The sequence below is a fragment of the Lepisosteus platostomus genome, chromosome 10, assembly GCF_059453375.1.
Source record: "Lepisosteus platostomus isolate fLepPlt1 chromosome 10, fLepPlt1.hap1, whole genome shotgun sequence".
Lineage (NCBI taxonomy): Eukaryota > Metazoa > Chordata > Actinopteri > Semionotiformes > Lepisosteidae > Lepisosteus > Lepisosteus platostomus.
The window spans coordinates 49,783,064-49,807,244 of record NC_142620.1 but is presented as its reverse complement, the minus strand read 5'-3'; the positions used below and the strand labels follow the sequence as shown (position 1 = coordinate 49,807,244).

At 37.8% G+C, this 24,181-nt stretch overlaps 1 long non-coding RNA gene across 1 annotated transcript; it reads left to right on the top strand.

The window, feature by feature from the left end:
• The first annotated feature begins 13,405 nt into the window (after positions 1-13,405).
• Positions 13,406-16,411, top strand: LOC148653865 (uncharacterized). The gene is made up of 2 exons (XR_015924861.1): positions 13,406-14,201; positions 15,162-16,411. It is a non-coding gene; the product is annotated as an uncharacterized LOC148653865 (long non-coding RNA).
• Positions 16,412-24,181: the final 7,770 nt, after the last annotated feature.

Sequence of the window (24,181 nt, the reverse complement as noted above, 5' to 3'; positions counted from 1 at the left end):
CATGACATACCCCGACAACCCCCCCCCATGTCGTGACATGGCGTCCACATACGGGATATGAAAATGCCCCCCCACGCCAATGTCGCGACATGAAGTTCGCATATCGTGATATGGCGTACCCCCAACAGAATGTCCACCCCCCATGTCGCGACATGCAGCCCGCATATCGTGATATGACATACCACGGAAAAAATGCCCAGCCCCCATGTCACGACATGGAGCCCGCATATCGCGATATGACATACCCCGGCAAAACTGCCTCGCCCCCATGTCGCGACATGGAGCCCGCATATCGCGATATGGCGTACCCACCCCCCCCCCCACACACACACACACACAAAATGCCCACCCCCCATGTCGCAACATGGAGTCCATCTTTTGCGATAGGACATACCCTGACAGGATATGCTGACACAAAGTCCATATATCGCGACACGTACTATCTGGGTGTCCTGATATGAGACCTGTTGTGACAGCAGTGCCAGGGTGACATGGAAGCAAGGCGCCAGTCATAATATACACTGCCGTGATATTCATGGGGTCCCTATCATAACATGCTGCGGAGGTTTTGTCGTGATGGTATTCCGCAGTTATGTGTTTGGCAACAGCGTGTCACGGTAGGGTAAGAAAGTAAAACTTGCATTAGAAAATAAAAATCATAGATCTTAAAATCATGGTGATTTTACATATATTACAACCACAGGTTTATGTCTTAGATGGTTAACTTGTTGGCATGCGTCATGTCTTAGTATTATTCACATCTAAGGAGGCTCAAATGGATATTGTCTTTAAAATGTTACGGGTACGAGCAAAACTGTAACAGAGCGATTGAACTCGGCAGACGGGGTTACTGGAGGTTAAAGTCATCATGGTCACGTGATCACTGGCAAAACAAGGCGCTATATCTCGGGAAGCAGCAAACGTACTGTAGCACTAACGAATGAGACCGGTTTCGTTTCCCTACGACATTGTAGGGGGGCTGAATGACGTCACGACCCCCGAATAAACAAGGCGCTATATCTCGGAAACGAAAGCAGCACAAACGCTACTTTCAACGGCACAAACGTAGCACTAACGAATGAGGTGGGTTTCATCGTTTGTGCTGTCTCTAGGGATGCCAACTTCACGGAGCTTTTAACTTGTCTTTATATATTCAGCGGTGATTGAACATAACATACCAGAAGAACGTGCACTTATGGGTTTCAGAGATTGGAGTAAATGCATCGCCCCAAGGGTAATATCGAGTGAGGCGCCATGAGATTAAAACTGCGAAGGTATTAAAATATTAAGTTCTGAAGATCTTGTTGGATCCTTCATGATGCTTTTAAAGTTGTATGAAACCCACGAAATTAGTATTCTATTTTCGATACCAAAAGACACCTAATTTGGAAATTCGTGACTTCCCACAAGACTTAACACTAAATTGTTATAGTCGCATTACAGTGCTGACCAATTCATTGTACAGTACCTTTAATTGCAAGAATGGTCTGCTAATAAAAGCGTCAAATACATGTTTTGGATGTATTTGAGCTTTGTAAACGTCGTTCACGTAAAAATACTGCAGGGCATTTAGAGGCGATCTGAATAGATATCTGTAAAATGCACACTCGCATCTATCCGTCAATATTATCTTAATGTTATTCATGCTTTCCAAAATTTGTAATTTGTTTACAGGAGAAATTTTAGAACCTCTTAGTGCTCAACTCCTACAGGTCGAGCATGTATCGAGCTGCTACAAGCAAACACTTGGCACTGCGCCTTTCTGTTCACGAAACACTTGTATTCGGGAAGCCTGGCTGTTCTCCTTAAAACCCAAGATGCCTGTAGCATCTCATGTGTCTTATTTGTTTCGGGACCTGATCATCTACAGGCGGCTTGTTGAAAATCGTAGATACAGTATATGCATTTGTTTTATCATGTTGGCAAATAAACCAAAAACCCAGCGCTAGATAGCTCTGAGAGCGTCCGACGACGACGACAGCCAATTAGGCTACGGCTACGCATGCACCGCCCCACTATATTTACATAATGTTCTTATTGGCCACAAAAGATACAGCGAGCTAATAGCAAATCACATACGATGAAAAAAATCAAAATACGTAACATTAAAAAGAAAATCATGTAACGCAACAAGGGGAAAAAATCTTTAATTACTTTGGACTGATTGGGTAGGCCTAGGATCAATAAGGGTGGGTCTGGGCCACGCCCCTGGTGGGAACACGTTACTAACCTGAGACCGTTCCAGTGAAGGAAGTGGTCTCTGTCAAAATTGTGATGGATTTTCAGTTGGCAACCAGCGATTGCATAAAAAAAATAATTTCAAATATGCTTGCATATCATTCATCACCCCAGACACTAATATCTCCTTCAATGGACAGGGAGTCTGTGTGGAGACAAGTTGACAGCCTCATTCTATCAGTCAAGATCTTAATTTCTTTTCAAGAATATGTGCTCTTACAACACGTTGATATTCTCTCCAGTTTTTGGGAGAGTAGGAGTTCCAAACTTCTCTGTCCGGAGGTAAGGAGTGGAAACGCATCCCTCATCCTAATCTTGAGGATCTCCAGCTGGATTGGTCAGGATCTGAACATCAATACGAGGGATGTATACAGTAAAACTGTTTGACTGGAAGAGAGCAAAGGATCACCACACCATACACAAGTCATTTGCTTTGTAGGTTTTAGAATGTTATATAATCATTGAATTATTTCAGATTTTCAAAAGTTATGTTGTGATCGTTACTCATTTACAGCACATACTTTCCAGAAAAGCCCATCAGTCTCTGACGGTGTTGTCCTAAAAGCAGAGCTGGTGTTAAGTGTGAAAGTGAGACAGTAACTTAAGGGCAGCCAATTAAATCCAACCTACTCTTTGGGAACAAACTAGAGCACTTGGTAAAAACCCCTTTATCCCCAGGAGAAAGTAACTCTGCACAGTCAAGCACCTAATCCACAATCAGACCCAGGAAACTGGACGTGTAAGTGTCTAACAATGCCTACACATGTTGCTAGCCTGGGACTGTGAGTGCTCAAGCACTACAGCACTGCTCTTTCTAGTCAGGATCAGGAATTAAATGAATATATGTTGTAATAAGCAATGGTCATATATGTTAGATTACATAAGACACATCACACACATCATACATATGCTATGAATGATTAATCCTGGTCCTGAATAGTCACAGGTTTTAAGATTTGGAAATCACTTGAGTCCTGATTAATTTAGTTAAGATTAGTTGAATAAATTGGTTCAATTACAGTAAGTCAAAGATTTGCCCATGGTCCTTGAGAGATACAGTGTGTTTTTTTCAATCTCTAAACTACTTAATTAAACAAATCTCCTGCTTCAGTGGCCAAAATGAAATTGGTCCAAGGATTTAGAATTGAGTTCAGGGTGACCTACAGAACCTGCTGTATCATGTTTCTCTAGGACCAGAGTTGGCCACCCCTGACATGTGCAATTATCTTACAAGTCTATCAAATAAATACAGTTTTCTCTTCCTGGCTCCGTATTTGTTTTAAAAAATAGTTGTCCCAGCAGTGGGTCTTTGTTTTTTTCCCTGAAGTATCGCTTAAAAGAATAAAGAAATTATATGTGGTCAATTGATGGTCACTACAGGGCAGTAGGGGCTGATGACAGGGGACAGGCTGTCCAGTGCACTGGACTCAATCATTCCTAGTTCTTGACCTTCAGAGAGCTAAATGAACAGCTTCCTCGCTCAGCAAAATCTGCACAGCTTCCAGCAGACAGATTTTGAACTCGGAACATTAAATACAATTTCTTTACTGCAGCGTAACGTCAGTCATCAGGACAAACTCTTGATCGGGATCAATTCTTTTGCTGGGTAAATGAACATGGAGCCGCGTGGTGTGATTAGGCAGACGTTCAATTTGATTGTGAATTGATTTAGGGTCAGCTTCGCGTTGACTCTGCTACACACATTGACGTCGTTGTAATTACATAGAAATAATCTACTGGCATTTAAAGCCGAAAAAAATAAAATGAGCTAAAATCAGAAATGTGGGGTGGTTAGAAAGTTTTGTCATTGTTCCCGAGAAGAATACATCTGTGAACGTGCATGCGCTTTACCTAAAAACACAAGGAGTACATTCTGGATAATGGCCACGAAAATAGCGATGAGATATATAAAATATTCACCTCCTTTCACTTTCCCACACACAGAAAGATCAGGTGCTTTACTGCGTGCATTAGGATGCACTAAACTACTGTATAGGGGTTGTCATGCATACGCATTGACCTTAGCTACTGGGGAAACAATGGCCTTTGCTTTAACTTTGTGCCTGGTGCTGTAATCTCCTTAAGTGTGTTCCATGCCATGTCACTGCATCATCCTGATTGACCCTTGCTTCCTTGAGGTACCCAGCCCATATGGTTTGCTGACATGCACCATCAGTATCATTTTACAATGATGTGGCAGTCTTTGTGTATCATCTTCAAGTAGGACTTCACACCTCCTTAGGAACTGGTCGTATTTCCTTTTGTCAGAGGGGGGCAGCAGAGATCATTTCCAGGATGGGTCACCTCTAGGGGCATAGCCAGAGCGATCGCACAGCTTGACAGGTCGCCACCCCATTTTGGGCGTTACCTAAAATCCCAAGTTGTTTTAAATTTACCAACAAAAGAAAACGTAAACGTAGGAAACAGTATTGATGCACCTGAAATGTTTTTTTTAAGAGAGTACGTGTAACCTATGTTGTAAATGGACACTGTCTGCAAACAAGTGGCACATTGCAGTACATTTCACATGACTGTTTAACCTCTGCTATTTGTTATTGTACTAGTCAGTCCACAGGAATGTGTTGTTTAAAATAAATCTGTCATGGTACTCTCCAGAAGAATGCCTTAACAGAGACCCTGGGAGCAATTCCAGGCAAAGTATATGCCTCAGTTTTCCTACTTGCACATACTGTACTGTAGCAAATTCACTCATGACTTGAATTCATCACATGCCTTTCTAAAGACTATTGACTTTGTGTACTATTTGTCTTAAAATGTTCTGCATATTACATTGTCCAGTCTTATTTGTCAAATCTATCTGTCAGTCTGTCCAGATTTTTAAATGTTTTAATTGTTTCAAACTTTAGCTTAGTATGTTAATTTTGGTTGTTGGAAATACAACAGTAAATGAAGATAAAATGTCACTTTCAAACAAGACATCTAAAGTTTTTCTTTAGTGTCTATATTTATAGCCTACTGGCTTTCTCTTCAGGTCTTGGAACCCGCTTCTAGTTTCTAGAATTGTGACAGACACCTGCAGCCCTTCCGTTGTCATTCTGTCCATCAAGGTTAGCTGCGTTGCGATTTATATTATGCAGGAGATCAGAGAGCCTTGTGAGAATGATTGAGAGCTTTGCTGTTGGACAATGTCAGTGGCGTACACTGGCTTCCTCCTGTCTCCAGGGAGAGCTCGGCTCTCCAGGTTCTCCTGTTAGTGATCCTGGACTCATTTATCTAGCAACCCCTTTCTGTCATAAGTCTCGCACAGTGTGAGCCAGCTCCGCTTCCTCTGAAAAGTCAATGTCTTGCAGACTGGTGTTTGCTTTGAGGGGTAATATTAAAAAAGAGGTTTTCATATTTCATTCTCCATGTCATTAGGTTAATGGGAAAACCTCACCTGGAGCAGCTTTCCTAATTGCCGTTGTTTTTTTTTCCCTGTGGTTTGTTTTTATAATGGGCAAATTACACTTAAAACCTTTATGCTATAAATTCATAATAATTGGGACTACACATCCTTCCTGTTCCAGAGCACTTAAGCTTTTGTTCTTCTGAATGGTACATTATTGCAACATTAGAATTTCAAGGAACCGGCATCAGTTTTCAGTAAAACTATTTAAAAGAACATATAGAAAATGTCTTAGTTTGGGTGCAGCAAGCATTCTGCCCTCGAAAGAGGCAAAAAATGCATACTATAGCTCAAGTTCACATTACAGAAGAAACATAATAGTTAAACAAAATAGAGATCTTATTAACTGATAACCTTGTGAAATATGATTAGATAAGGTCCCAAAGATCAAATGCCACTTCTGTACTTCAAATTGGCTTGTTCCCTTGGTATTCTCTTCGATAGAGTTGATTATACCTGCTCAGAAAGACATGCTGACCTTTTCTGTCATCTATAGCGAAGCACTTGTTTACCTTAAATAACCACTGTGTTTGTATTCTGCAAAGTTGACTTCACAGACAGGAGTAACCTATTCTAGGGGAGAGGCTATTATACTGCATGTGCCACAGTTCACAAGGGACTAGTGGGTAAAAATACAACTTTTTTGTGTGAGACACCCTTATCTTTTAAGGTCTGCCATTTTAATGCTTCTTCATTTCTTCAGGGTTGTAAAAGCCATGAAGTATGTACTGTTCTTCATCTTAAATCAGCTAATCCAATTTAAGATGATTACTGCAATCTGAGAAGTTGGTAAATTAAGTAAGTTAATGGACATTTGTAAAACTTTCTCCTTTGTCACTTTTTAATCAAATAAAACAAAATTGGTAAGCATATTTTTGCGATGTATTTAGCAGGATATCTTAACTCTAGTCTGGTTTGGTCACACCTTTTGCCTTTTCTCATTAATTAACAGACGTGTTTTTATCATTTCTTTAAAAGACATTAAGCACTCTATGAACCACATCTTTGCCATTTGGGATCAGAATTTACATTGGTTTATGTCCTTGATGCTGAAGAAAAGGCATTTAGGTAATTATTGTCCGAAGGGAAACATTATTCTAACCTTTCCTGAATAGGAGGCAGAGAGATGCATTAATTGGCCAAGATTATCTGCAGTTTAAAAATTTATAATCCATGAGCACATCAATACATCTTATTGAAAAAAGAGTTTGTCATCATCATTCGAAAGGCATCACAAAGCGATTGCTCTGTAGCAATTATCGTAGAAGTTCAAATATTGCTTATATGATTAAAATGTTTTGGTTTCCACGATTCATAATAAATTAAAAATTCATTTCTTTTTTCTCATGGTACTTTGTTTGACTCTAGTCTTAATACCACAGGCAAGTCCATCCCCCAGTTCACTCTGCTCCCACCTGTCTTCCTCATCTTATCGTTCTCTACATTTCCCATTGCCCTCTCTTCTTTCTCCACCCACATTTCCGGCCCCCCTCTCATTCCAGATCCCCTTCGTTTCCCATCCTCCCTCCTCAGTGGTGAACTGAACTACCCATCGAAATCGGAAATGCTCAGTCCCTCGCCACATGTCAGCGCCTGCTCAGGACTCATCTATTTAGACAGCACCTGTGATCTTTCGGCTCTTTATCATGCTCTTCCTTCACTTTGACACCACGCTGCATTAATGTCCTGAACTCTCAAACTGGCAATGAGATTTGCTTATTGCACTTCCTCACTGTAAACGGCAGGCTTCATCACTGCCTTTTAACCACAGTGTGTACTGCTTTAATTCTTACTATTTCATTTTTCCTGTGTAGCACTTACATTGTACTTCCAGTGTGTGCTAGCCTTATTGTCATTTTATTTAATTCGTCCCTGTTGTACTTACATGATTCTTTCTTGTACTTACCCTGTTTCGGAGACCAGCGATTCATCTATGTTAAGCACCTGTGCCTGAATACTGTTTCTGATGTATAGTTCTACACATCCCCCTCTTCCATCTTTCCTGTCTCTTTAGAACACTTTGTTTTTGCTAATGTTGTGTTCTTCACCATCGGCTCTCTGGTTAGCCATGTTTCTGTGATTCCGGGTGCATCATAATTGCCTGCTAAATGTGATAGCATCTTTCTCATGCATTTTGTTTATTATATTCCTAGCATTTAGGTATAAACACTTATTTACCTGGTCCTTTAATGTTTTGTTGGAATTTTGCTCTTCCTTGTAGATTTTCTGTGGATTCTCTTTTTACATGTTATAGATTAAATGCTTTTGCACTTGTTCTGTGGATCACCTATAACTACAACCCCAAAGTTATGTGCATTTTAGTGGTGGATGAATTGGGTCCCCTCTTATGTATGAAAATATAATTACTTGATAATTATTATTATGCTAATTGTTAATAAAACATGCTGCTACACAGTGCTACATAGTATCGGTGAAGAATGAAGAATCTCTTCCAAACTACAGGGCACTTTGTGATCCTTTGGACTGAGAAGAATTTCATAAATGCGAATTATTATTGTCACTAATTAGTTGTCACTAATAATATTGAGATCAAAAACTGTGTCTATGACTATTTGAGGTGATTAAGCATACTCTCCAACCTAAAATAAATATTTGCAGCCTGTATTCTGTACTACTAGTCTTAACAAAACAAATTTTAGTCTGTTTGTTTTTGCCCAGACCTTCCCCAGTAATCATAAAGTAACCCAGATCAGCCAGAAGCTGAGAGCAGAGCTTGAAAAGGTCAAATAATCAGATCTTTTTGCCTTTGAAAGTGTTCAAACGCATCTTCAAACAGTGACCAGGGATATAATTAATCTCTCCGTCCAGATTCACTGCTTTTATGGAAAACAGCTGCAGAGCAGAGGGAGCAACACAAAACAAAATCTGTAAAATTAACTTTGTATGACTTTAATTGGCCACATTCTTCTGCTTGGAATCTGGCTGTGCTCATTACTGGAATGAAAGAGCACAATTTGAAGAATATGGGGAAGTAAGACACTCTCTAAGTTTAAAAATGAAAGTGGTTAGTGAATGGTTTGATAAGAACATTCATGCCTTTTCCTCAGGTTTCTGTGGCTGATGTGCCTAATGAGAGAATTGTGTAACCATCCTGGGGCAACAGTATTTTATTCTAGCAGTTTTATAATGTTGGATTTTCTCAAATTTAAATGGCAGTAACAATCTTCACATTGAAGAGTTTGCAAACCGATACTCATATCACATATACTGCTAATGGTGATACATTATAAAGATGTCCTTTAATGTAGACGTTTTAAGTGTACAAACATGCCAAAATGCTTTTAAAATCTTTAAGCAAATGAATAAATCGTTACAATAATCTTTTATCGCAACTACATTTAAGTAATGCAGTTCCTGTACAAGAATTACCCAGCGCTTCCCAGCAAAAACCAAACTTCACAAGCAAAACTAAAAAGATTCCTCTGAGCCCAACGTGGTTGTGAGCATTGTGATTGTGAATCTGACTATTTCTGTAATTAATCATATTGTTCACAACAGGGGACAACAGTAATGTGTTATAGTCATCGATGGAGAAGGCACTTCTTTGCACAAAGGGTTGTGGGAGACTGCAACTAACTACCCAGTGATGTTGTTGATGCCAATACTTTTTCTTTCAAGAAAAGGCTCAATGAGATACTGTACTTGAATTAATTAACTACAAACTAGGAAAAGGCTAATTGGCCTCTCCTTGTTATATTCCTATATTATTCTTTTTCTGATTGTCTAAAGATAGTTAATTAACCCAGGATCTCATTTTAATTCCCAGATATTCAAGCTTTGATTGCGGTTTGGAGGGGTATGTCTAGAACATGTGTTTTCAAAGTTTGTCATGGTGATACTCCCAAAACTATGAAAGTATAGTATATATATAAAGAGATTGCAAATAAAGATTACAGAGACTACAAACTGAAGCAGGTAAATGTAACTGCACAAAGATTCAGTGGGTCATAATTTAAACATACTGTATAATTAACAAATGTAAAGAACTGATGATTCCAAATATGCAAAATGTCTACAAATATGTGATTATCCCAAAGGATTTAAAAATAGTTTAAAAATATGGTGAAACCTTTGACGTTACCTTACATAACTTCCTCCGAGGAGTTTTACTTACTTTTTAATGGATTTGTACTTTGCAGGAACTTTAAATCGGGTCGCTCTCTGTGAATATATAGTCTTGCATATACTCTAAAAATTGGCAGACTATACTCGGGAACTTGCTGTTTCTTAACTCCCCCATTTAAGTAATTTTAATTAATTAAAGGCGGTACTTCAGTCCTTCCTGCTTTATAAGATAACAGGTTCAGATCTCTTGAAGGTATGCAGTTTTTCAGCTACCCTGACGAACCAACACAGCTTAAGGTTACAAAATTTGTATTCAAATCAGGTCTCATAGCTGTGAAATTTGTCATTGCTAGAGGGCAATTTGCATTAAAACACGCTGATAAAACATTAATATTATTTTGCCTACAGCATTTTCATTCATATAGTTTTACGTTTTAAAGAATGTATTACTAAATGTGAACCTCATTTTTTCAAGACGACTGGAACTTAACTTGTAAGACATTTTCATACGATAATTACTTTTTATTTAACTATGCCAAAACATTTGACTTACATCAGGTATATTAGAATCTCTGCTTAATCTCTGCATAAGGCAGCAGTTTATTTTTTGCATATTTTCTCCGGTGTTTATAAATTGCCTCGGCAGTTCAAAAACACCAAAATAGGACAAATCTCTTCCTGGCAACAGATAATTATAGTATTATAAGTGAATAGCATTTAACAATATATTTCTAGCATTCAACAATTTTCTTTCTCAAGACGTTTCTTATTTATTATACTAATTTATAGATACAGGTTACACTCCCAGATATCCAGATTTCACATTTTTCCCTTTTTATTTCTCTATAAGATTAATTGTTTGAAAGGGGAGGGAGGGAGGGACAGTGGTCTTTTTGGTTAGAATCATTCACTTTTCACATGATGATTTAAAGCTAATTTTCTTCTGGAAAATACTGTATAGTATTATATTTTCCAAAAATTAAAAACACTGGAAACTTACGGAGGACAGTCAAGTACAACAGGAAACATGCCTGTTTATTAATGCCCTGGGCTTTAATAAACACTGGGCTGTGACATTTTCATCCAGTCATGATGACCCCTTCATCAAATGCTGTATAATGGCATGTTTTAAATCAAGGGTCTCAAACTCATTTCGTAATGGGGCTCGGTGCCCTGATATTTGACCCTGCTTGAGTTTCAATCAACACAAGGAACCTCATTATTTTCATATAGGCATTTATTTTGTTTGCCTAGCAGTTGATAACATTAACCATGCAATTCATTTCCAGGTACAGTACCTGTAAACAGTTGTGGGCCTGGAGAGAATTATTTTAATTGTCTAATTAATCAAACAATTCAACCAATTAAGTAGCTGGGAGCTCAAGTGAAAAGGAGGCATGTAGATACAGTACTTTGGCTCAGAGGGTGTAGTGTTCGAGATCCTGTTCCACAGGTAAGGCTACATTTTTTATAGTGTAAAACTACCCAGTCTAACTGCAGCACATACCACTTGTCTAATGTTCTAAATTGTATAATGAATGAAAGATACAGTGCAAGACACAATGGGTGCCCTCATAAAAATAATTGAATGTTTTCTATAGAAATGTCTAAGAAATGCAGGAACAGATTCTATAGAGAACTGGGATATTTTAATAATTTTTTCCATAAGGATAGCAACCACAACAAACAAAGCAGACAATTACAGCACAAGAGGCTTGAGCAGATTTTGCATTAAGATTAATCTGAGAGTGTCCAGAGCAGAGTTCAACAAAAGTTGCTTGTGACCTGATCTTCTAAAGGTTGAGGAACGCAGTCCTGGTATTTGTCAGATAAAGAAATAAATACACGGGATAGTGACAGAATGAGAGTTAGGAGGCAGTACAAAAGTACAGAAGTCAACATGAAGAGGGTGGACAGAGAGGGCGAAAGAGATACAGGAAGAGACAGTGCTGGGGGAAGAAGGGATAGTGATGAAGAGAGTGGCAGAAGAAAACAGGAATCCTCTAACTGGAAGTGAGAGATATGGAGCTTGTAAAGAGCTGAAAGGGAATTCAAGACTGAGACCGCTTTAGAAGCTGATAGAAATAACACGCAGTTATGAGGCCATTTAAATGGCGTCCCTGAGACGTCATTAGATTGTCTGCCAAGAATAGTAACGTGAGGATACTGCAGAATATTATAGTCATTTGATAAAAAAAAAATACAGTTGAAATAAAATGACTGCAGAATCATGAAAACAGCAGGTGAATATGAGATTTGGCTAAATTCATGTTACCGTGCAGCAGCTTCTCTGCAGGGGTAAACAGATACTATTTATTGTAAAAGCAAAGACTGTTCCAGGGCATCACATAGACCTCAAATATCTTTTCCAGGTCTGGTTAACATGCTAGTTCTAGTTACTTGTTTCTATTGTAATGCATATGAAATACATACCCATATAGTACAGTGCAAATGAACATTTTATTTGTATTGCACTGTTTAATGAATCTCTATTCCTTGCTTTCAGCTCCTCGTTTTCCCAATCTGAACTGTCAAGCAGGAGGGGTTTATGGGAGACATCACAGAGACTAGCGGTTCCAAAAAACATGTTGTATGAAAAAACAATCTATGATAAACTCTGAATGGTATCATATATAGCAGTTTGCAATCACATTATTTAAGAATTTAATAACGAATAATAACTTTTAACATTTTTAGTGTTAACTTTTTGATAATCTGGAAATCTAAGCAAGGACAACACTTTATTGTTTAGGTTTTAAAATTTCGGGGAGATCAAATAAATTTTGTTACCATTTTATTTAATTAATTATTAAATTAATTAAAAATTAATATTGAAAACAGAAGAATACACCATATGGGTTCTGATCACTGTTCTTTGAAACCTGTATTTCCCCCCCAAAAAAATCATTTTAATTTTTTAAAAAAGCGAATTAAGGAAAGCAACCAATTTTGAATGCCATATACTGTCACTGTTATGAAAATGCTCTAACATAGCCTGTGTGGTTTGGAGCCCAAAAGTTTGACTCACGTGATAATATATCCTTATGATTATATAACCCCATGTAAAAAAACAATAATAAAGTCTAATTACTGAGACTATTTTACAAATATCTAAATAAAAAGAAAACAAAGTAAAACACAAAAAGAGCCATCAAACCAAAGTTCATCGTAAGTCAATGATGGAAAGGGTTAAAGAGTTTTATTTTTTTTTACTTAAAATGTGTCATTGATTTCAATGCATTGCACAATATAAAGTAATTACAGACCATATTGCAATTCAGTGAAACATCAGCAATACGATCCTGTCAGATTTAATAAGATGTTAACAATGTATTTAGCCAATATACATTAGGGAAAGTCTAGAGCATTGATTTGTCTAAGGCTTTTGAATTACGTTTTTAATTATGAAACCTTGTTTTGCAAAATCAGATTTCCTTGCCTCTCCTCAGACTAGATAGCCATACGTGATGCTCATTTATGTTATGAGAAATGGCTTTAATGTTTACAAATCTGGCTGAATGCGTTGAGTAAGGTCCCTACCACAAAAATTCCACCCCCTTATTCCCTTGAAACATTGCAGTTTCTTTTAAGGATTTTGTAATCTGTAGCTCCATCTAATGGAGACTAATGGATTTACTGCTTGCTCTGCGTCTGAGGTCTTTAAAAAGGTGGTTTGCTTTTGTCTTCCTCTCTATTTGTTGTGTAATTACCATATTGGTCAGTATACTGTTTTCAAGTTTAATACCTAAAAATGAACACAAAAGGAATATATTGTCGTGGCGATAAAATTGTAATTAAAAGTAACCGAACAAATATTTTTTAGTCATATCTGTGTTTTAAAAAGGCATGTGAAAGTGGTCAGATAATATCAGTAAAAAGGTAACAGTAATATTACATTTTGAATTTAGCTTTAATTGTTGTCTGCATATTCTGCATGTGGTATTAATACAATTTAACCTAGATATCACTTTAACGAAAGATCACAAGTTCAAAAATAACTCGCCCTGTACAATGGGGAAAATGTCAGCAAATCGTTGCTGCTCACTTTAAAGCGCTTATTGTCATGGTAAAACTAAGATGTCGGTAGATTTTAAAAACAGATTGCAAAAACCGTCCCAACGGTTAGGATAAACAGCGGTATCGAAAACTGCCGCATGAATTTAAGGATATTCGCAAACAATACCAGCAGATTCGCTTCATTTGTAATCTCTTGGAAATCCCACTAAATGACCGTATACTTCATCCTCATAGAACTAATTTATTTTTCCATTTATTCATAGTCAGGATATTATATTTCATTTTCGAATGTCGATTAAAAAATGATTTTCAAACACCGAATCGAGATTTACAGATCACGATAGCCTATTGATTGTTTACGGAAGATGGCGTCGTTAGTGATGTGCTGTTGGGTTTGTGAGAAGTCGCTGGATACCGTACGGAGATGTGGCAGATGCAAAAAAGTATATTACTGGTGAGATCAGCTGCAATAAACCTTTGTTTACTGGGCCTTGCCCAAACAAGTGTTATGTGGAACATTTGCTTCTTTCAGTTTCTCTTTTAGCAAATAATTGCCTTCCTCTGTTACATTCAATGAAAAAGTCCATTAAACTTAAAAGCAAGCAATGTAGAAATATTTATTAGAGAGCGTCATAGCATCGGGCGTTTTCAAGTTTAGAACCGAGTAACAACAGACAAGCCTTACTAGTTTGGAGTAATTGGTCAGCGAAGTATGTTGTCTTGTTTCAAAACTTACATATAAGTTTATCTTCTCTTCTTATTTACTTTTCTAATTATTGTAGTTCATAAGTGAAATGGGAATCAAGTCCTAGTGATAAACTACGTGACATAAACTTAGCCTTCGTTTCCTGATAGCCTATGTTTTGAATATCGCCTCGTCTCTTCATATAATTCTCTTTTCGTGGCAGACGGCATGTACTGTAGCTAGGGAAGATATAACCAAATTTATGACGTTATATATGTTCATTTTACAATTTAATTGTTTAGCAGGACTAAACTGGTAACTGCGTTCAGAATCGGAGGCAGCTTTTACTTGTTTGAATTTTCACTTTTTTATTAGTCTCACCTGATGTTCCTTAATCAATATTGATGATGTCATCAGTGGGCTGTTTGGTGATATAGAATTATATATCATACTAGTCACATGGTATGGATTTAAAACAAAAACCTTTACAATTATATAATTTATTTATAAAATATAATATAATAAGACATTAAACAGTGAAGATATATTTATTCTAGACCAGCACAAGAATCCTGCATTCATTAAATATCTTCATGTTTTGCATTTTTTGAAGTAATATGTAAGTGAAGGTTATATTGAAAACAAATTAAGTACAAATTTGGGCTCCACTCCAAGTTCTTAATTGTTTTGCTATATTAAACTGACAATACTTTCCTGTTCTTTTTTGAGCTCACAAGAATGTCAGCTGAAGCACTGGCCGCTTCATAAAGAACTTTGCTGGAATTCCAAGATGTTGACAGAGGATGTGGATTGTTTTGTAAGCCACAGTGCAGAAACACAGTTAACCGTGCCTGCTCCACTTTCTGAACAAGACAACATTATGGGACTGAATATGCTAGACCATGCTGTTACAGTCAAAGTGAAGCACAATAAGTCTAAACACACAATGGTTATCTCTGAGGGGACCAATGGGGAGGAGTGCTTCAGTCTGATTTCCAGCCGTCTCCAAATTCCCCAGGAGAAGATGAGACTTATAAGCAAAGGAAAAGTAATTCACAAAGACAACATCCTGAACTTTTTAAAGGAAAACGCTCTGTTTCAGGCCTTTGGGGAGCAGGCAGCGTGTGAGGATGGCTTGGATCAGAGAGACATCGAAGTCCTTATGTCTCAGCTCTCTGTGGAGCGCAACATAGCTGTCCGAGCACTTCATAAAACTGGAGATCTCATTGATGCCATCTTCTACATCTCGGACAGTATGTAGAATGTAGCCACCTTAATGGGATGATGGCAGCATCCCAAATTCCAGGCTTCTTTGGATTAGGTATAGGGCTCCAAGGCATTTGTTAGGATTTGTAAAGAAATTGAACTGTTTTTTTTTACACATAACTAATTTATTATACACATTTCAGGTTTTGTTCATTAGCAAAATGTGTTTTTTGCTGTCATTTTGTTAAAAAGAAGTTGTGTATTTTTTACCAAATCCCATATGTAAATGAAACCTGAAGAATACCTGCATGCACAGTATAAAAGATAAGTTGTACTGTTGTTAATGAAAGCTGACTTTAGCCAAGTAAACCAGAGAATGTTACTACTGTAACATTAAAACGATTTAGCCCAATGTTTAGAGCTGGGCAGGAATCTTTGATCGTAATAAAAACAGTACAGTACTTTAACAGCAGTTTAACGAAGAGTTGAAAATTAGTAATTGAAAAAAGTTAAGTGGTATGCAATTGTGAAATTTTATGCAATGTTTAAATGTGTATAAACTTGTGCAGTGTATTTTGAAGTTTTCATTTCTATGTGTATTCGTTTTTTTAAATTACTTTATACAAGCACATTTCTTAAATCTAAATCATATGATTTTAATTTCTTTTAGACTTTTTAAATTACATTGGAGATGTTGACAGTTGTACACAGGTGTGAGATACAATATTTTAGGAGCAGAACTCCTAAAATAAAAACTCTATATGCTCCTTGGATCCTATTCCTACACCTTGGTTCAAAACCTTCTTATCTGTTCTGATTCAGTTTATCACAGACCTGATTAATAAATCCCTGGAGACTGGAGTAATGCCCATCTCTGCTCAAAACAGCTGCTGTTACTTCCCTCTTGAAGAAATCTAACCTTGACCTCAATCTACTCTCCAGCTACAAGCCTATCTCTAACCTCCCCTTCATCTCAAATTAGCAAGAAGGCAGTAGCTACTCAGCTGCAGTTTCACTTGAGTTCTCACCAACTCTTTAAAAAATTCCAGTCAGATTTTAGACCCTTACACTGCTCTTGTGAGAGTTTCTAACTTGGTGAACAGCTGCTGACTCTGGATCTCCGTCCATACTTGTTCTGTGTGATCTCTCAGCAGCCTTCAAAACTGGGGAGCTCAACATCCTTCTGCAGATGTTGAGGGAACTATGTCGGACTGCAAGAGACAGCTCTGAAATGGTTTTCCTCCTATCTTTCTAACAGGCAGTATTTTGTCTCTATTGGGGAAACAAGATCCCCGATAGAGATGTCGCCAGTGACTTTGCAATGTCCCTCAAGGGTCAGTATTTGGCCCATCTTGTTCCTCATTTTCTTGTCTCCTCTAGGTCAGATCATACACATTGGGGAGCTAACTTTCACAGCTACTGTATGTGGGTGACATGCTTTTAACGTCAAGCCTGACTCATCCACTGCTTTGAAAAATTGAAATAGCTGTCCGGAGGAAATCAGGATATGGATGAACCTCAATTTTTTAATGTACCAAAGCAGGCTATTCTGATTGGAACACCTGATCAGGTCACCATCACCAGTTACTGCAGTCTAATCATTCATTGAAATGTTATCCCCCTGTCCTCAGTCAGTATTTTGGGTGTAAAGTTTTGAATCCTCTCTCAATGTTTCGGATCAAAAATATCTGGAAGTCTTTTATTTCCATTTGAAAAATAACTCCTGACAAAGGTCTGCTCTCAGTTTTACAGACGCTGAAAAATTAATTCATTTCATCTCCCCTGGACTGTTGTAATGCTCTCCTTTCTGGTCTACCCTTAAGCACATTAATTAAATTACAACTTCTCAAGAACAGTGCTGCCAGGGCATTCACCAGAGCAAGGCAGTTAGACCATACCACCCCTATTCTAATAAAGCTCCCTTGGGTCACCATCCACCAGAGAGTGGATTTTAAAGTACTGCTTCCTGGTTTTTAATGCTCTAAAGGTCCCATCTACATCACTGAACACTTCTCCCCAGTCTTGAAGAGCAAGTCAATCTAATCTGCTGCAGGTCCCAAGAACAAAACTACAGTATGTACTATGAGTGACTGTACTTCTCTGTCTGTGATCATGTCAGACATGCAGTTTCAATGGAGACCTTTCAAAGATCTTAGATCCCTTCTCTACCAGTAAGACTATTAGCTTCCAGTACTATAAACAGTCTGTATTCCTATCATCTATTTCCTTCTTAGCAGTTTTTAAGTTCCATGACTTCTCTTTATCTTTTTTCTTTTATGTGAAGTACATTGAGATTCACTGTAATGAAATGTGGTATGTAATTTATTATTTTTTATATATTCTCTAGCTGGTAGAAAAAGAGGTCCTTAATTGCTTTGCTAACTGTGATATTCATAAATTAATTATTAGAAAAAAACAGCTAAGGTCACCATTTAGAGCCTAGGTACCTCATTTACATCATTAACCTTGTTCTTATGTTATTATGTCTGCCAGAGCTTAATATAGACAGCAGTCAGACAAGCTAGAAGAAACTACAAAGCTAGTTAGAAATACTGTGGAGCAGCAGAAAAAAATATTCTCTGTTTTCTTTCCTTGAATATGCTTAAATGTCTTCAACAGTTTAGATGTGCTTTCTCTGATATTAAATCCTACTGTACTTTTCTAGGTTATGCAACCACATTGCTCATAACTAGCGCTGTATTAAATAGTTGGCAAATAAAATGCCATCAGGAACTGCTTAAGGCTTGGTTATATAAGTGAGGGTCATCTTCAGTCAAAGTGCAAATTTCACAATTAATTCTTTTTTTTTACGCCAGGAACTTTCTAGGCAGTAGAGTTATTTGTGTTTTGCAGTGGATATTAATTGAGTCTACTGGGTGTCTACCACTATGAAAAAAAGTGGAAATCTTAGATTAGACTTTAGAATGTGCAAGCCTATTCATACTATTATGTGCTGTAAGTTTTTTCTTTGACAGGCTGGCTGTCTAACTCGGTGTAACGAACAGTAACAAAACAGGCAGGTGAACGGCAGTTATCTGATGCCCTCAGTCATAACATCTCTATTGTGCTCCAACCTCCACTTGCATAACACTTAAGCTTCCATTTTGCAGTTGTGCTTGACGATTATATTCTTTATCTGAGGGACTGCTGACAGTAAAGAATATGTTGCCGTGCTGTAGGGTGACTGTTTGTCTCAGGTTGGGCTTGTCATTGTGCTACCCAGTAAGGTTTTAGGCTTGTTATTATTAGCTGTAATAATACAGAGTTGAATGTGGGTCAGAGTGTTTGACAGAGCACATCATCCTTATGCAGAAATTAAGGGGAATTTTATCATTGTTTTGAAATATGTTCACTTAAACATTTGTGAGAACACCAACTACAGTATTTCATGGTCATTTACTGAAAGCACAGAAAACTTTTAGAAGGGATTTCTTGAGAGAAGAGGTCTGATTAACAATTGAATTTAAAGAAATTGCTTTGGATGTCATGTTAACCTGCATGCTTTTTTCAACATTCAGAAATGAAAAAAATTAAGGAACTGGCTGACTTCAAAACCTTGCTTAGCGGAGTTATAAAATGGGGATTTGGGCTTTTGCTTTTATGGCTTTCAGCCTTTTTCTCTGATCAGCAGATTTCAGGTCTGAACACCAGATCATTATCTAATGTAGCCTGAATAGAATTTGCTGTGTATGATCGTGTCTGATAAGGATGATTAGGAAATGCAGCATTGTTTAACAGAGTTTGCATAACTGACCTCTTACAAATGTGTTTAGAAATAGGCTATAAACTGTGATAACGTTTATACACTTTTTATCCTTTGAAAGACTTTTAATCCTTTGAAAATGATTTGTGCAGAGCACCATTGCAAACTTGTTACCAAAGGTTAGGTTTTTATCTCATTAGGATTTTTTTATATTTATATTTTCAGGATACTGTTAATATTTATCCATCCCTTACACATTTAATAAAAGGAGTTAAAAGTTCTGAATCAAATTGTATTACGCAGGAACAGCACCACCTTACGTAAAGTTGTAAAAAAGACAAAAAGTACATTGATTTCTTTTCAACCTGATCTCAGTAGCAGCTAAGAAAAGTGGACTGGTAGGTGTGGCGATTGGGACCACAGCTGCAGGTGGTGTGTTGTTTGAGATGTTAAACCAAGGTCCTAACTACTTTGTCATGAAACGATCTGCTGGCACTGTGGGTAAGAATTGAGCTGTCCTTTGCTGCATTCCTCTCTGGGACTTTACTTCAAGTTCCCTCTTAAGTTTCTCACATTTCAGCTCATGATGGCAGACACTCTTCATGAAGGTAGAAGCTGTCCTTCTGGGGTGGATGAAGTGGGTCCCTTAATATACAGTATATACAGTATGTAAAGTGCTTTGAGATTCTTCAGGATGACAGGCTCTCAAATGCAAGCAATATATAAGGTGTTAACTAATCACATTTGTAGGTCAACAATCTTTTCATCCATAAAGCAGCTACCTGATGGTGTAACAGGTTTACAAGTTTTTATAATGTTTAATTTGACATGCCTTTACGCCGAGCTATTTTGAATGGTTACGTTGTGTATTTACAAAGAAATGAAAGCATGCCATTATTGAAGTGAACAGCTTGCAGGCCCAAACATGATGACAACATCAAGGGGAGGGAACAAGGCAGGAGGTTATACAACCGCAGAAATGTCAGTGTTGAAGGAAAACAGCAGTGTGGGCTAGAGCACCGAGCAGTGCCTCAGACGATGCACATTGCTACTAAAGCAGAGCTGCAGTGAATATTATGCAGTCCTACTGTCACAGTGCTTACACAGTTGATCGTTGTACAGACGTTCACTGGCACCATATCAGCCTGTAGTCTGTCCATAACCTCTGAGATGTCTATTCTGGGTGAGTTGGGTAACGGTTTCCCAGCATGCACTGCTCTGACCTAGTTTTGTAAGTGCATTACATGTATTTTTTTATTGGTGTGGTAGGTGTGTCTGCCAAGTTTCCATAGCTACATTGGCCTCTGGTGACCTTATCCATTCAGTTATGTAACCCTGCTTGTCAAGGAAAAATGAGACATTGGAACTGGAGAATTGCTCAAGGAAGAGGCACAATTTAAAGTGAACTGATTTTAAGCACATGTAGGAAAAAGTATTCTGCTACTCCTGAGTAACTATTTTATTGGACAGCTCTTTCTGTAAGCAGCACTCCAAAACGTAAAAAAAATATGTTTCCTTGTCAAGCTGTCCCAAATGACTGTACATTTTAAACATGTACTTTTCTCCATAGCAGCGCTTTTGTTTGAATGTTGTTTTTGACTATCTCAACTTGAATTATTGAATGTATTTGGTCTGTATTTTGTATTCAATATTTGGTCTGTATTTTAATTTTTATATCAATCCACATTAGTGACAGTTTGTTTTTAGAACTCGTTTTTTTTTTGTTACAACAGGTACATTCGGAAACTAATGAATGAAGTCTGATGACATCTTTTATATAATATAGACTATGTAAAAACAATATTTATTCACCCTACCATGATTTATGGTGAGACATTAATTAGCTCTTAAGGACAAAACAATCTGTGGTTATAATGTTTATCTTATACAGTATATAACAGAGATGGAATTAGAAGTCTCTCTAGACTACCTCCCTCAGAGTTGTGAACCTATTCTTATAAACTACTGACATACCTTAAGCAGCAGCATTTGTACTTTCATGCCTTAAAGCACAGGTTTCTAGTCCTGATTGTGGAGAAACACAAACCTCTTTTTGTTCTCATTCTAGCTCAGCATAATTACCTAAGTGAAGCCTTAATTTGCTAAAGAGCTGCTTGATTAGGAGATTTGCCATTTGTTTTTACTCAGATGTTTGAGATTTTATTTACAAAATGCAATAGATAAGAGGTAACCACCCAGGCGTTCAAGAGCCAAAAACAGTCAAACAGTTCAAGATAAACCTATTATTAAGTCAGTTAAGGGTTTAATTATGTAACTGAGAGTCCTGTTGGCAGATGTGTGAGAAAGTGAAACAGGCTATGGGTCCAATTAGTTTGACTTTCCTCTTCTCCATTTAGACCAGCAACCTCTAAGCTTGTCTTGAAAACTTGAAAAAAGATGTTTTGATGTTTTGCACACTTTTCTGTGGATCTGTATGAAACATATACCTTTAACATGTTCCTGTTATGTGTAGACTACAATGTTTGTAGATTGTCTTGGAAATCTCATTCAGGATATACTGTATTTAGCCCCTGTTTAAAACACTTGATGTCTCTATGGGAATCAGATTAGTTTATCTATTAGATTAGTTTATTAGTTTTAATTAGTTGTATCTTGAGGTTAATCAACTGTGTTATTTTCATTCCTGTCAGCTTATTTACTTTTTAAGCAAGTTAGTGTATGAATAACGTTTGTCATCTACATCATATGCAGTGCGTCTGAGCCCTTTTCAACAAAGTATGTGTTTAGTCATTTTGTGTTAGAGCTTAATTTGTGGACTTCAGAAGGTGAAAATGATTTCCGTTTACAGACTGGTGGGCTTTTAATGACGTTTTTCCCCTCTTGGCATTTTTCTCTGATTTTGTGATTTGTTCTTAATTCATCTCAAAAACCCGAGACGTTTCACATAAAGGAAAGGCTGTCATATAGACTTGTCTTATGCCGTGTTCAGACTAAAGTTTGAAATGTGAGCTCTCGCACATACACCTCGTGATATTGAATGTGATGAAAGGTGATGAAAAGAGAGTGCCGTTCTTTTTTCTCCAGGTCTGCCGTCACGGCACACTCCCTGTGGTTTTTAATTTTGCTGACACATTCCCACCAGGAAAAGCCCCAGAGAGGGGGGAAAAAAGAACTCCGAAGGGAAGCTTAATTTAGATTGTTAATCACTTGACACCCGTTCGGTAAGTTAAACCATCTTAAACCTTTACGTAAGATCTGCACCCTTGCTTGTGTTATGTAAGGGTTATTAAGCATTATCTGGGTTCCCTTTCTAAAAAGAGCACCACGGAATTTCGGGGCGTCCTCCAAAATGCTCGAACATGTGTGGTGCTGGGCAGTAGGACTCGCAGTGCTCTTGATCCAGAATTCTTATCCAGAAAGGGCAGGGCACAGCAATGTAGGTCAGTGGGACGGCTGAACTGGAGCACCATTTCCTCATTCCTTTTCGTTGACCTACATTCATCTGAACACTGCAACTTCACTAATTTTGCCTTGTGTTGATTTTTTGAAGGGGAGGGCCACCTTATATTAACAGGACTGTAAATCTGGCCTTTTGTGAATTTTCAGCTCTGTTGTTCTGGAACCTGATTTTGACATTTACAGCTGACAGAATAGATTTTAATACAAATACAAGTGAGTTTGAACACATGCTACTATATAGTATATAGAGTACAGTACAGTATATTCTTGTTGTGCAAATGTATCCTTCAAGCATTGATAAATATATATTTTATATAAATAATATGGCCGGCAGCCATATCACCCTGCAACTCACAACTGGCAACCCACTGAAGCTAAGCAGGTGTGAGCCTGGTCAGTACCTGGATGGGAGACCTCCTTGGAAAAACTAAGGTTGCTGCTGGAAGAGGTGTTAGGGGGCCCAGCAGGGGGCGCTCACCCTGCGGCTCATGTGGGTCCTAATGCCCCAGTGTAGTGACGGGGACACTATACTGTAAACAGGCGCCGTCCTTCGGATGAGATGTAAAACCGAGGTCCTGACTCTCTGTGGTCATTAAAAATCCCAGGGTGTTTCTCGAAAAGAGTAGGGGTGTAACCCCGGCATCCTGGCCAAATTTCCCCATCGGCTGTTATCAATCATGGCCTCCTAACAATCCCCCTCTGTGAATTGGCTTCATTACTCTGCTCTCCTCCCCACTGATAGCTGATGTGTGGTGAGCGTTCTGGCGCACTATGGCTGCCGTCGCATCATCCAGGTGGAGGCGGAGGGGAGTCCCCATTACCTGTAAAGCGCTTTGAGTGGAGTGTCCAGAAAAAGCGCTATATAAGTGTAAGCAATTATTATTATTATCATTATATTAAATATTATTATTGGGAGTTTTTGAAGCATGTTTTTGTTTAAAGGCAGTGTTAAAAACAGATTAATCAAAATTTGAGTTTAATAAATGACTGAACAGAGGAAATCTGAATGGCTTTGTCAGATGTTGCCTGGGCTCATATTCTGATATTTTAACCAAGATTATTTTTTCACATTTGCCGTATTTCACATCTGACTTATCACCTTGTAAGACAGGGAGGAAGCCATTTTCAATTAATTTTCATATGCTACTAATAGAGAGAAAAAGGGCAAAGAGACAAGAAATGTTTCAAAATCCAAATTTAATTTTTAACTTCCCATAAAGACTCTTAATCTTCTTGAAAGTGCAGTAAGACATTTTGTCTACATCTTTATTGTGTTATCTTTAAACCAGGAGGTAAAAAGGGTAAAAATGAATTTGTGGATAAAAGTTTCTAAATTTGGTATCGACTAAGGTTACTATAATTGAACCTTGGTCTTCCACATAGGTAATTCACATTGAGTTAAAATACCTAGAATGTCAGT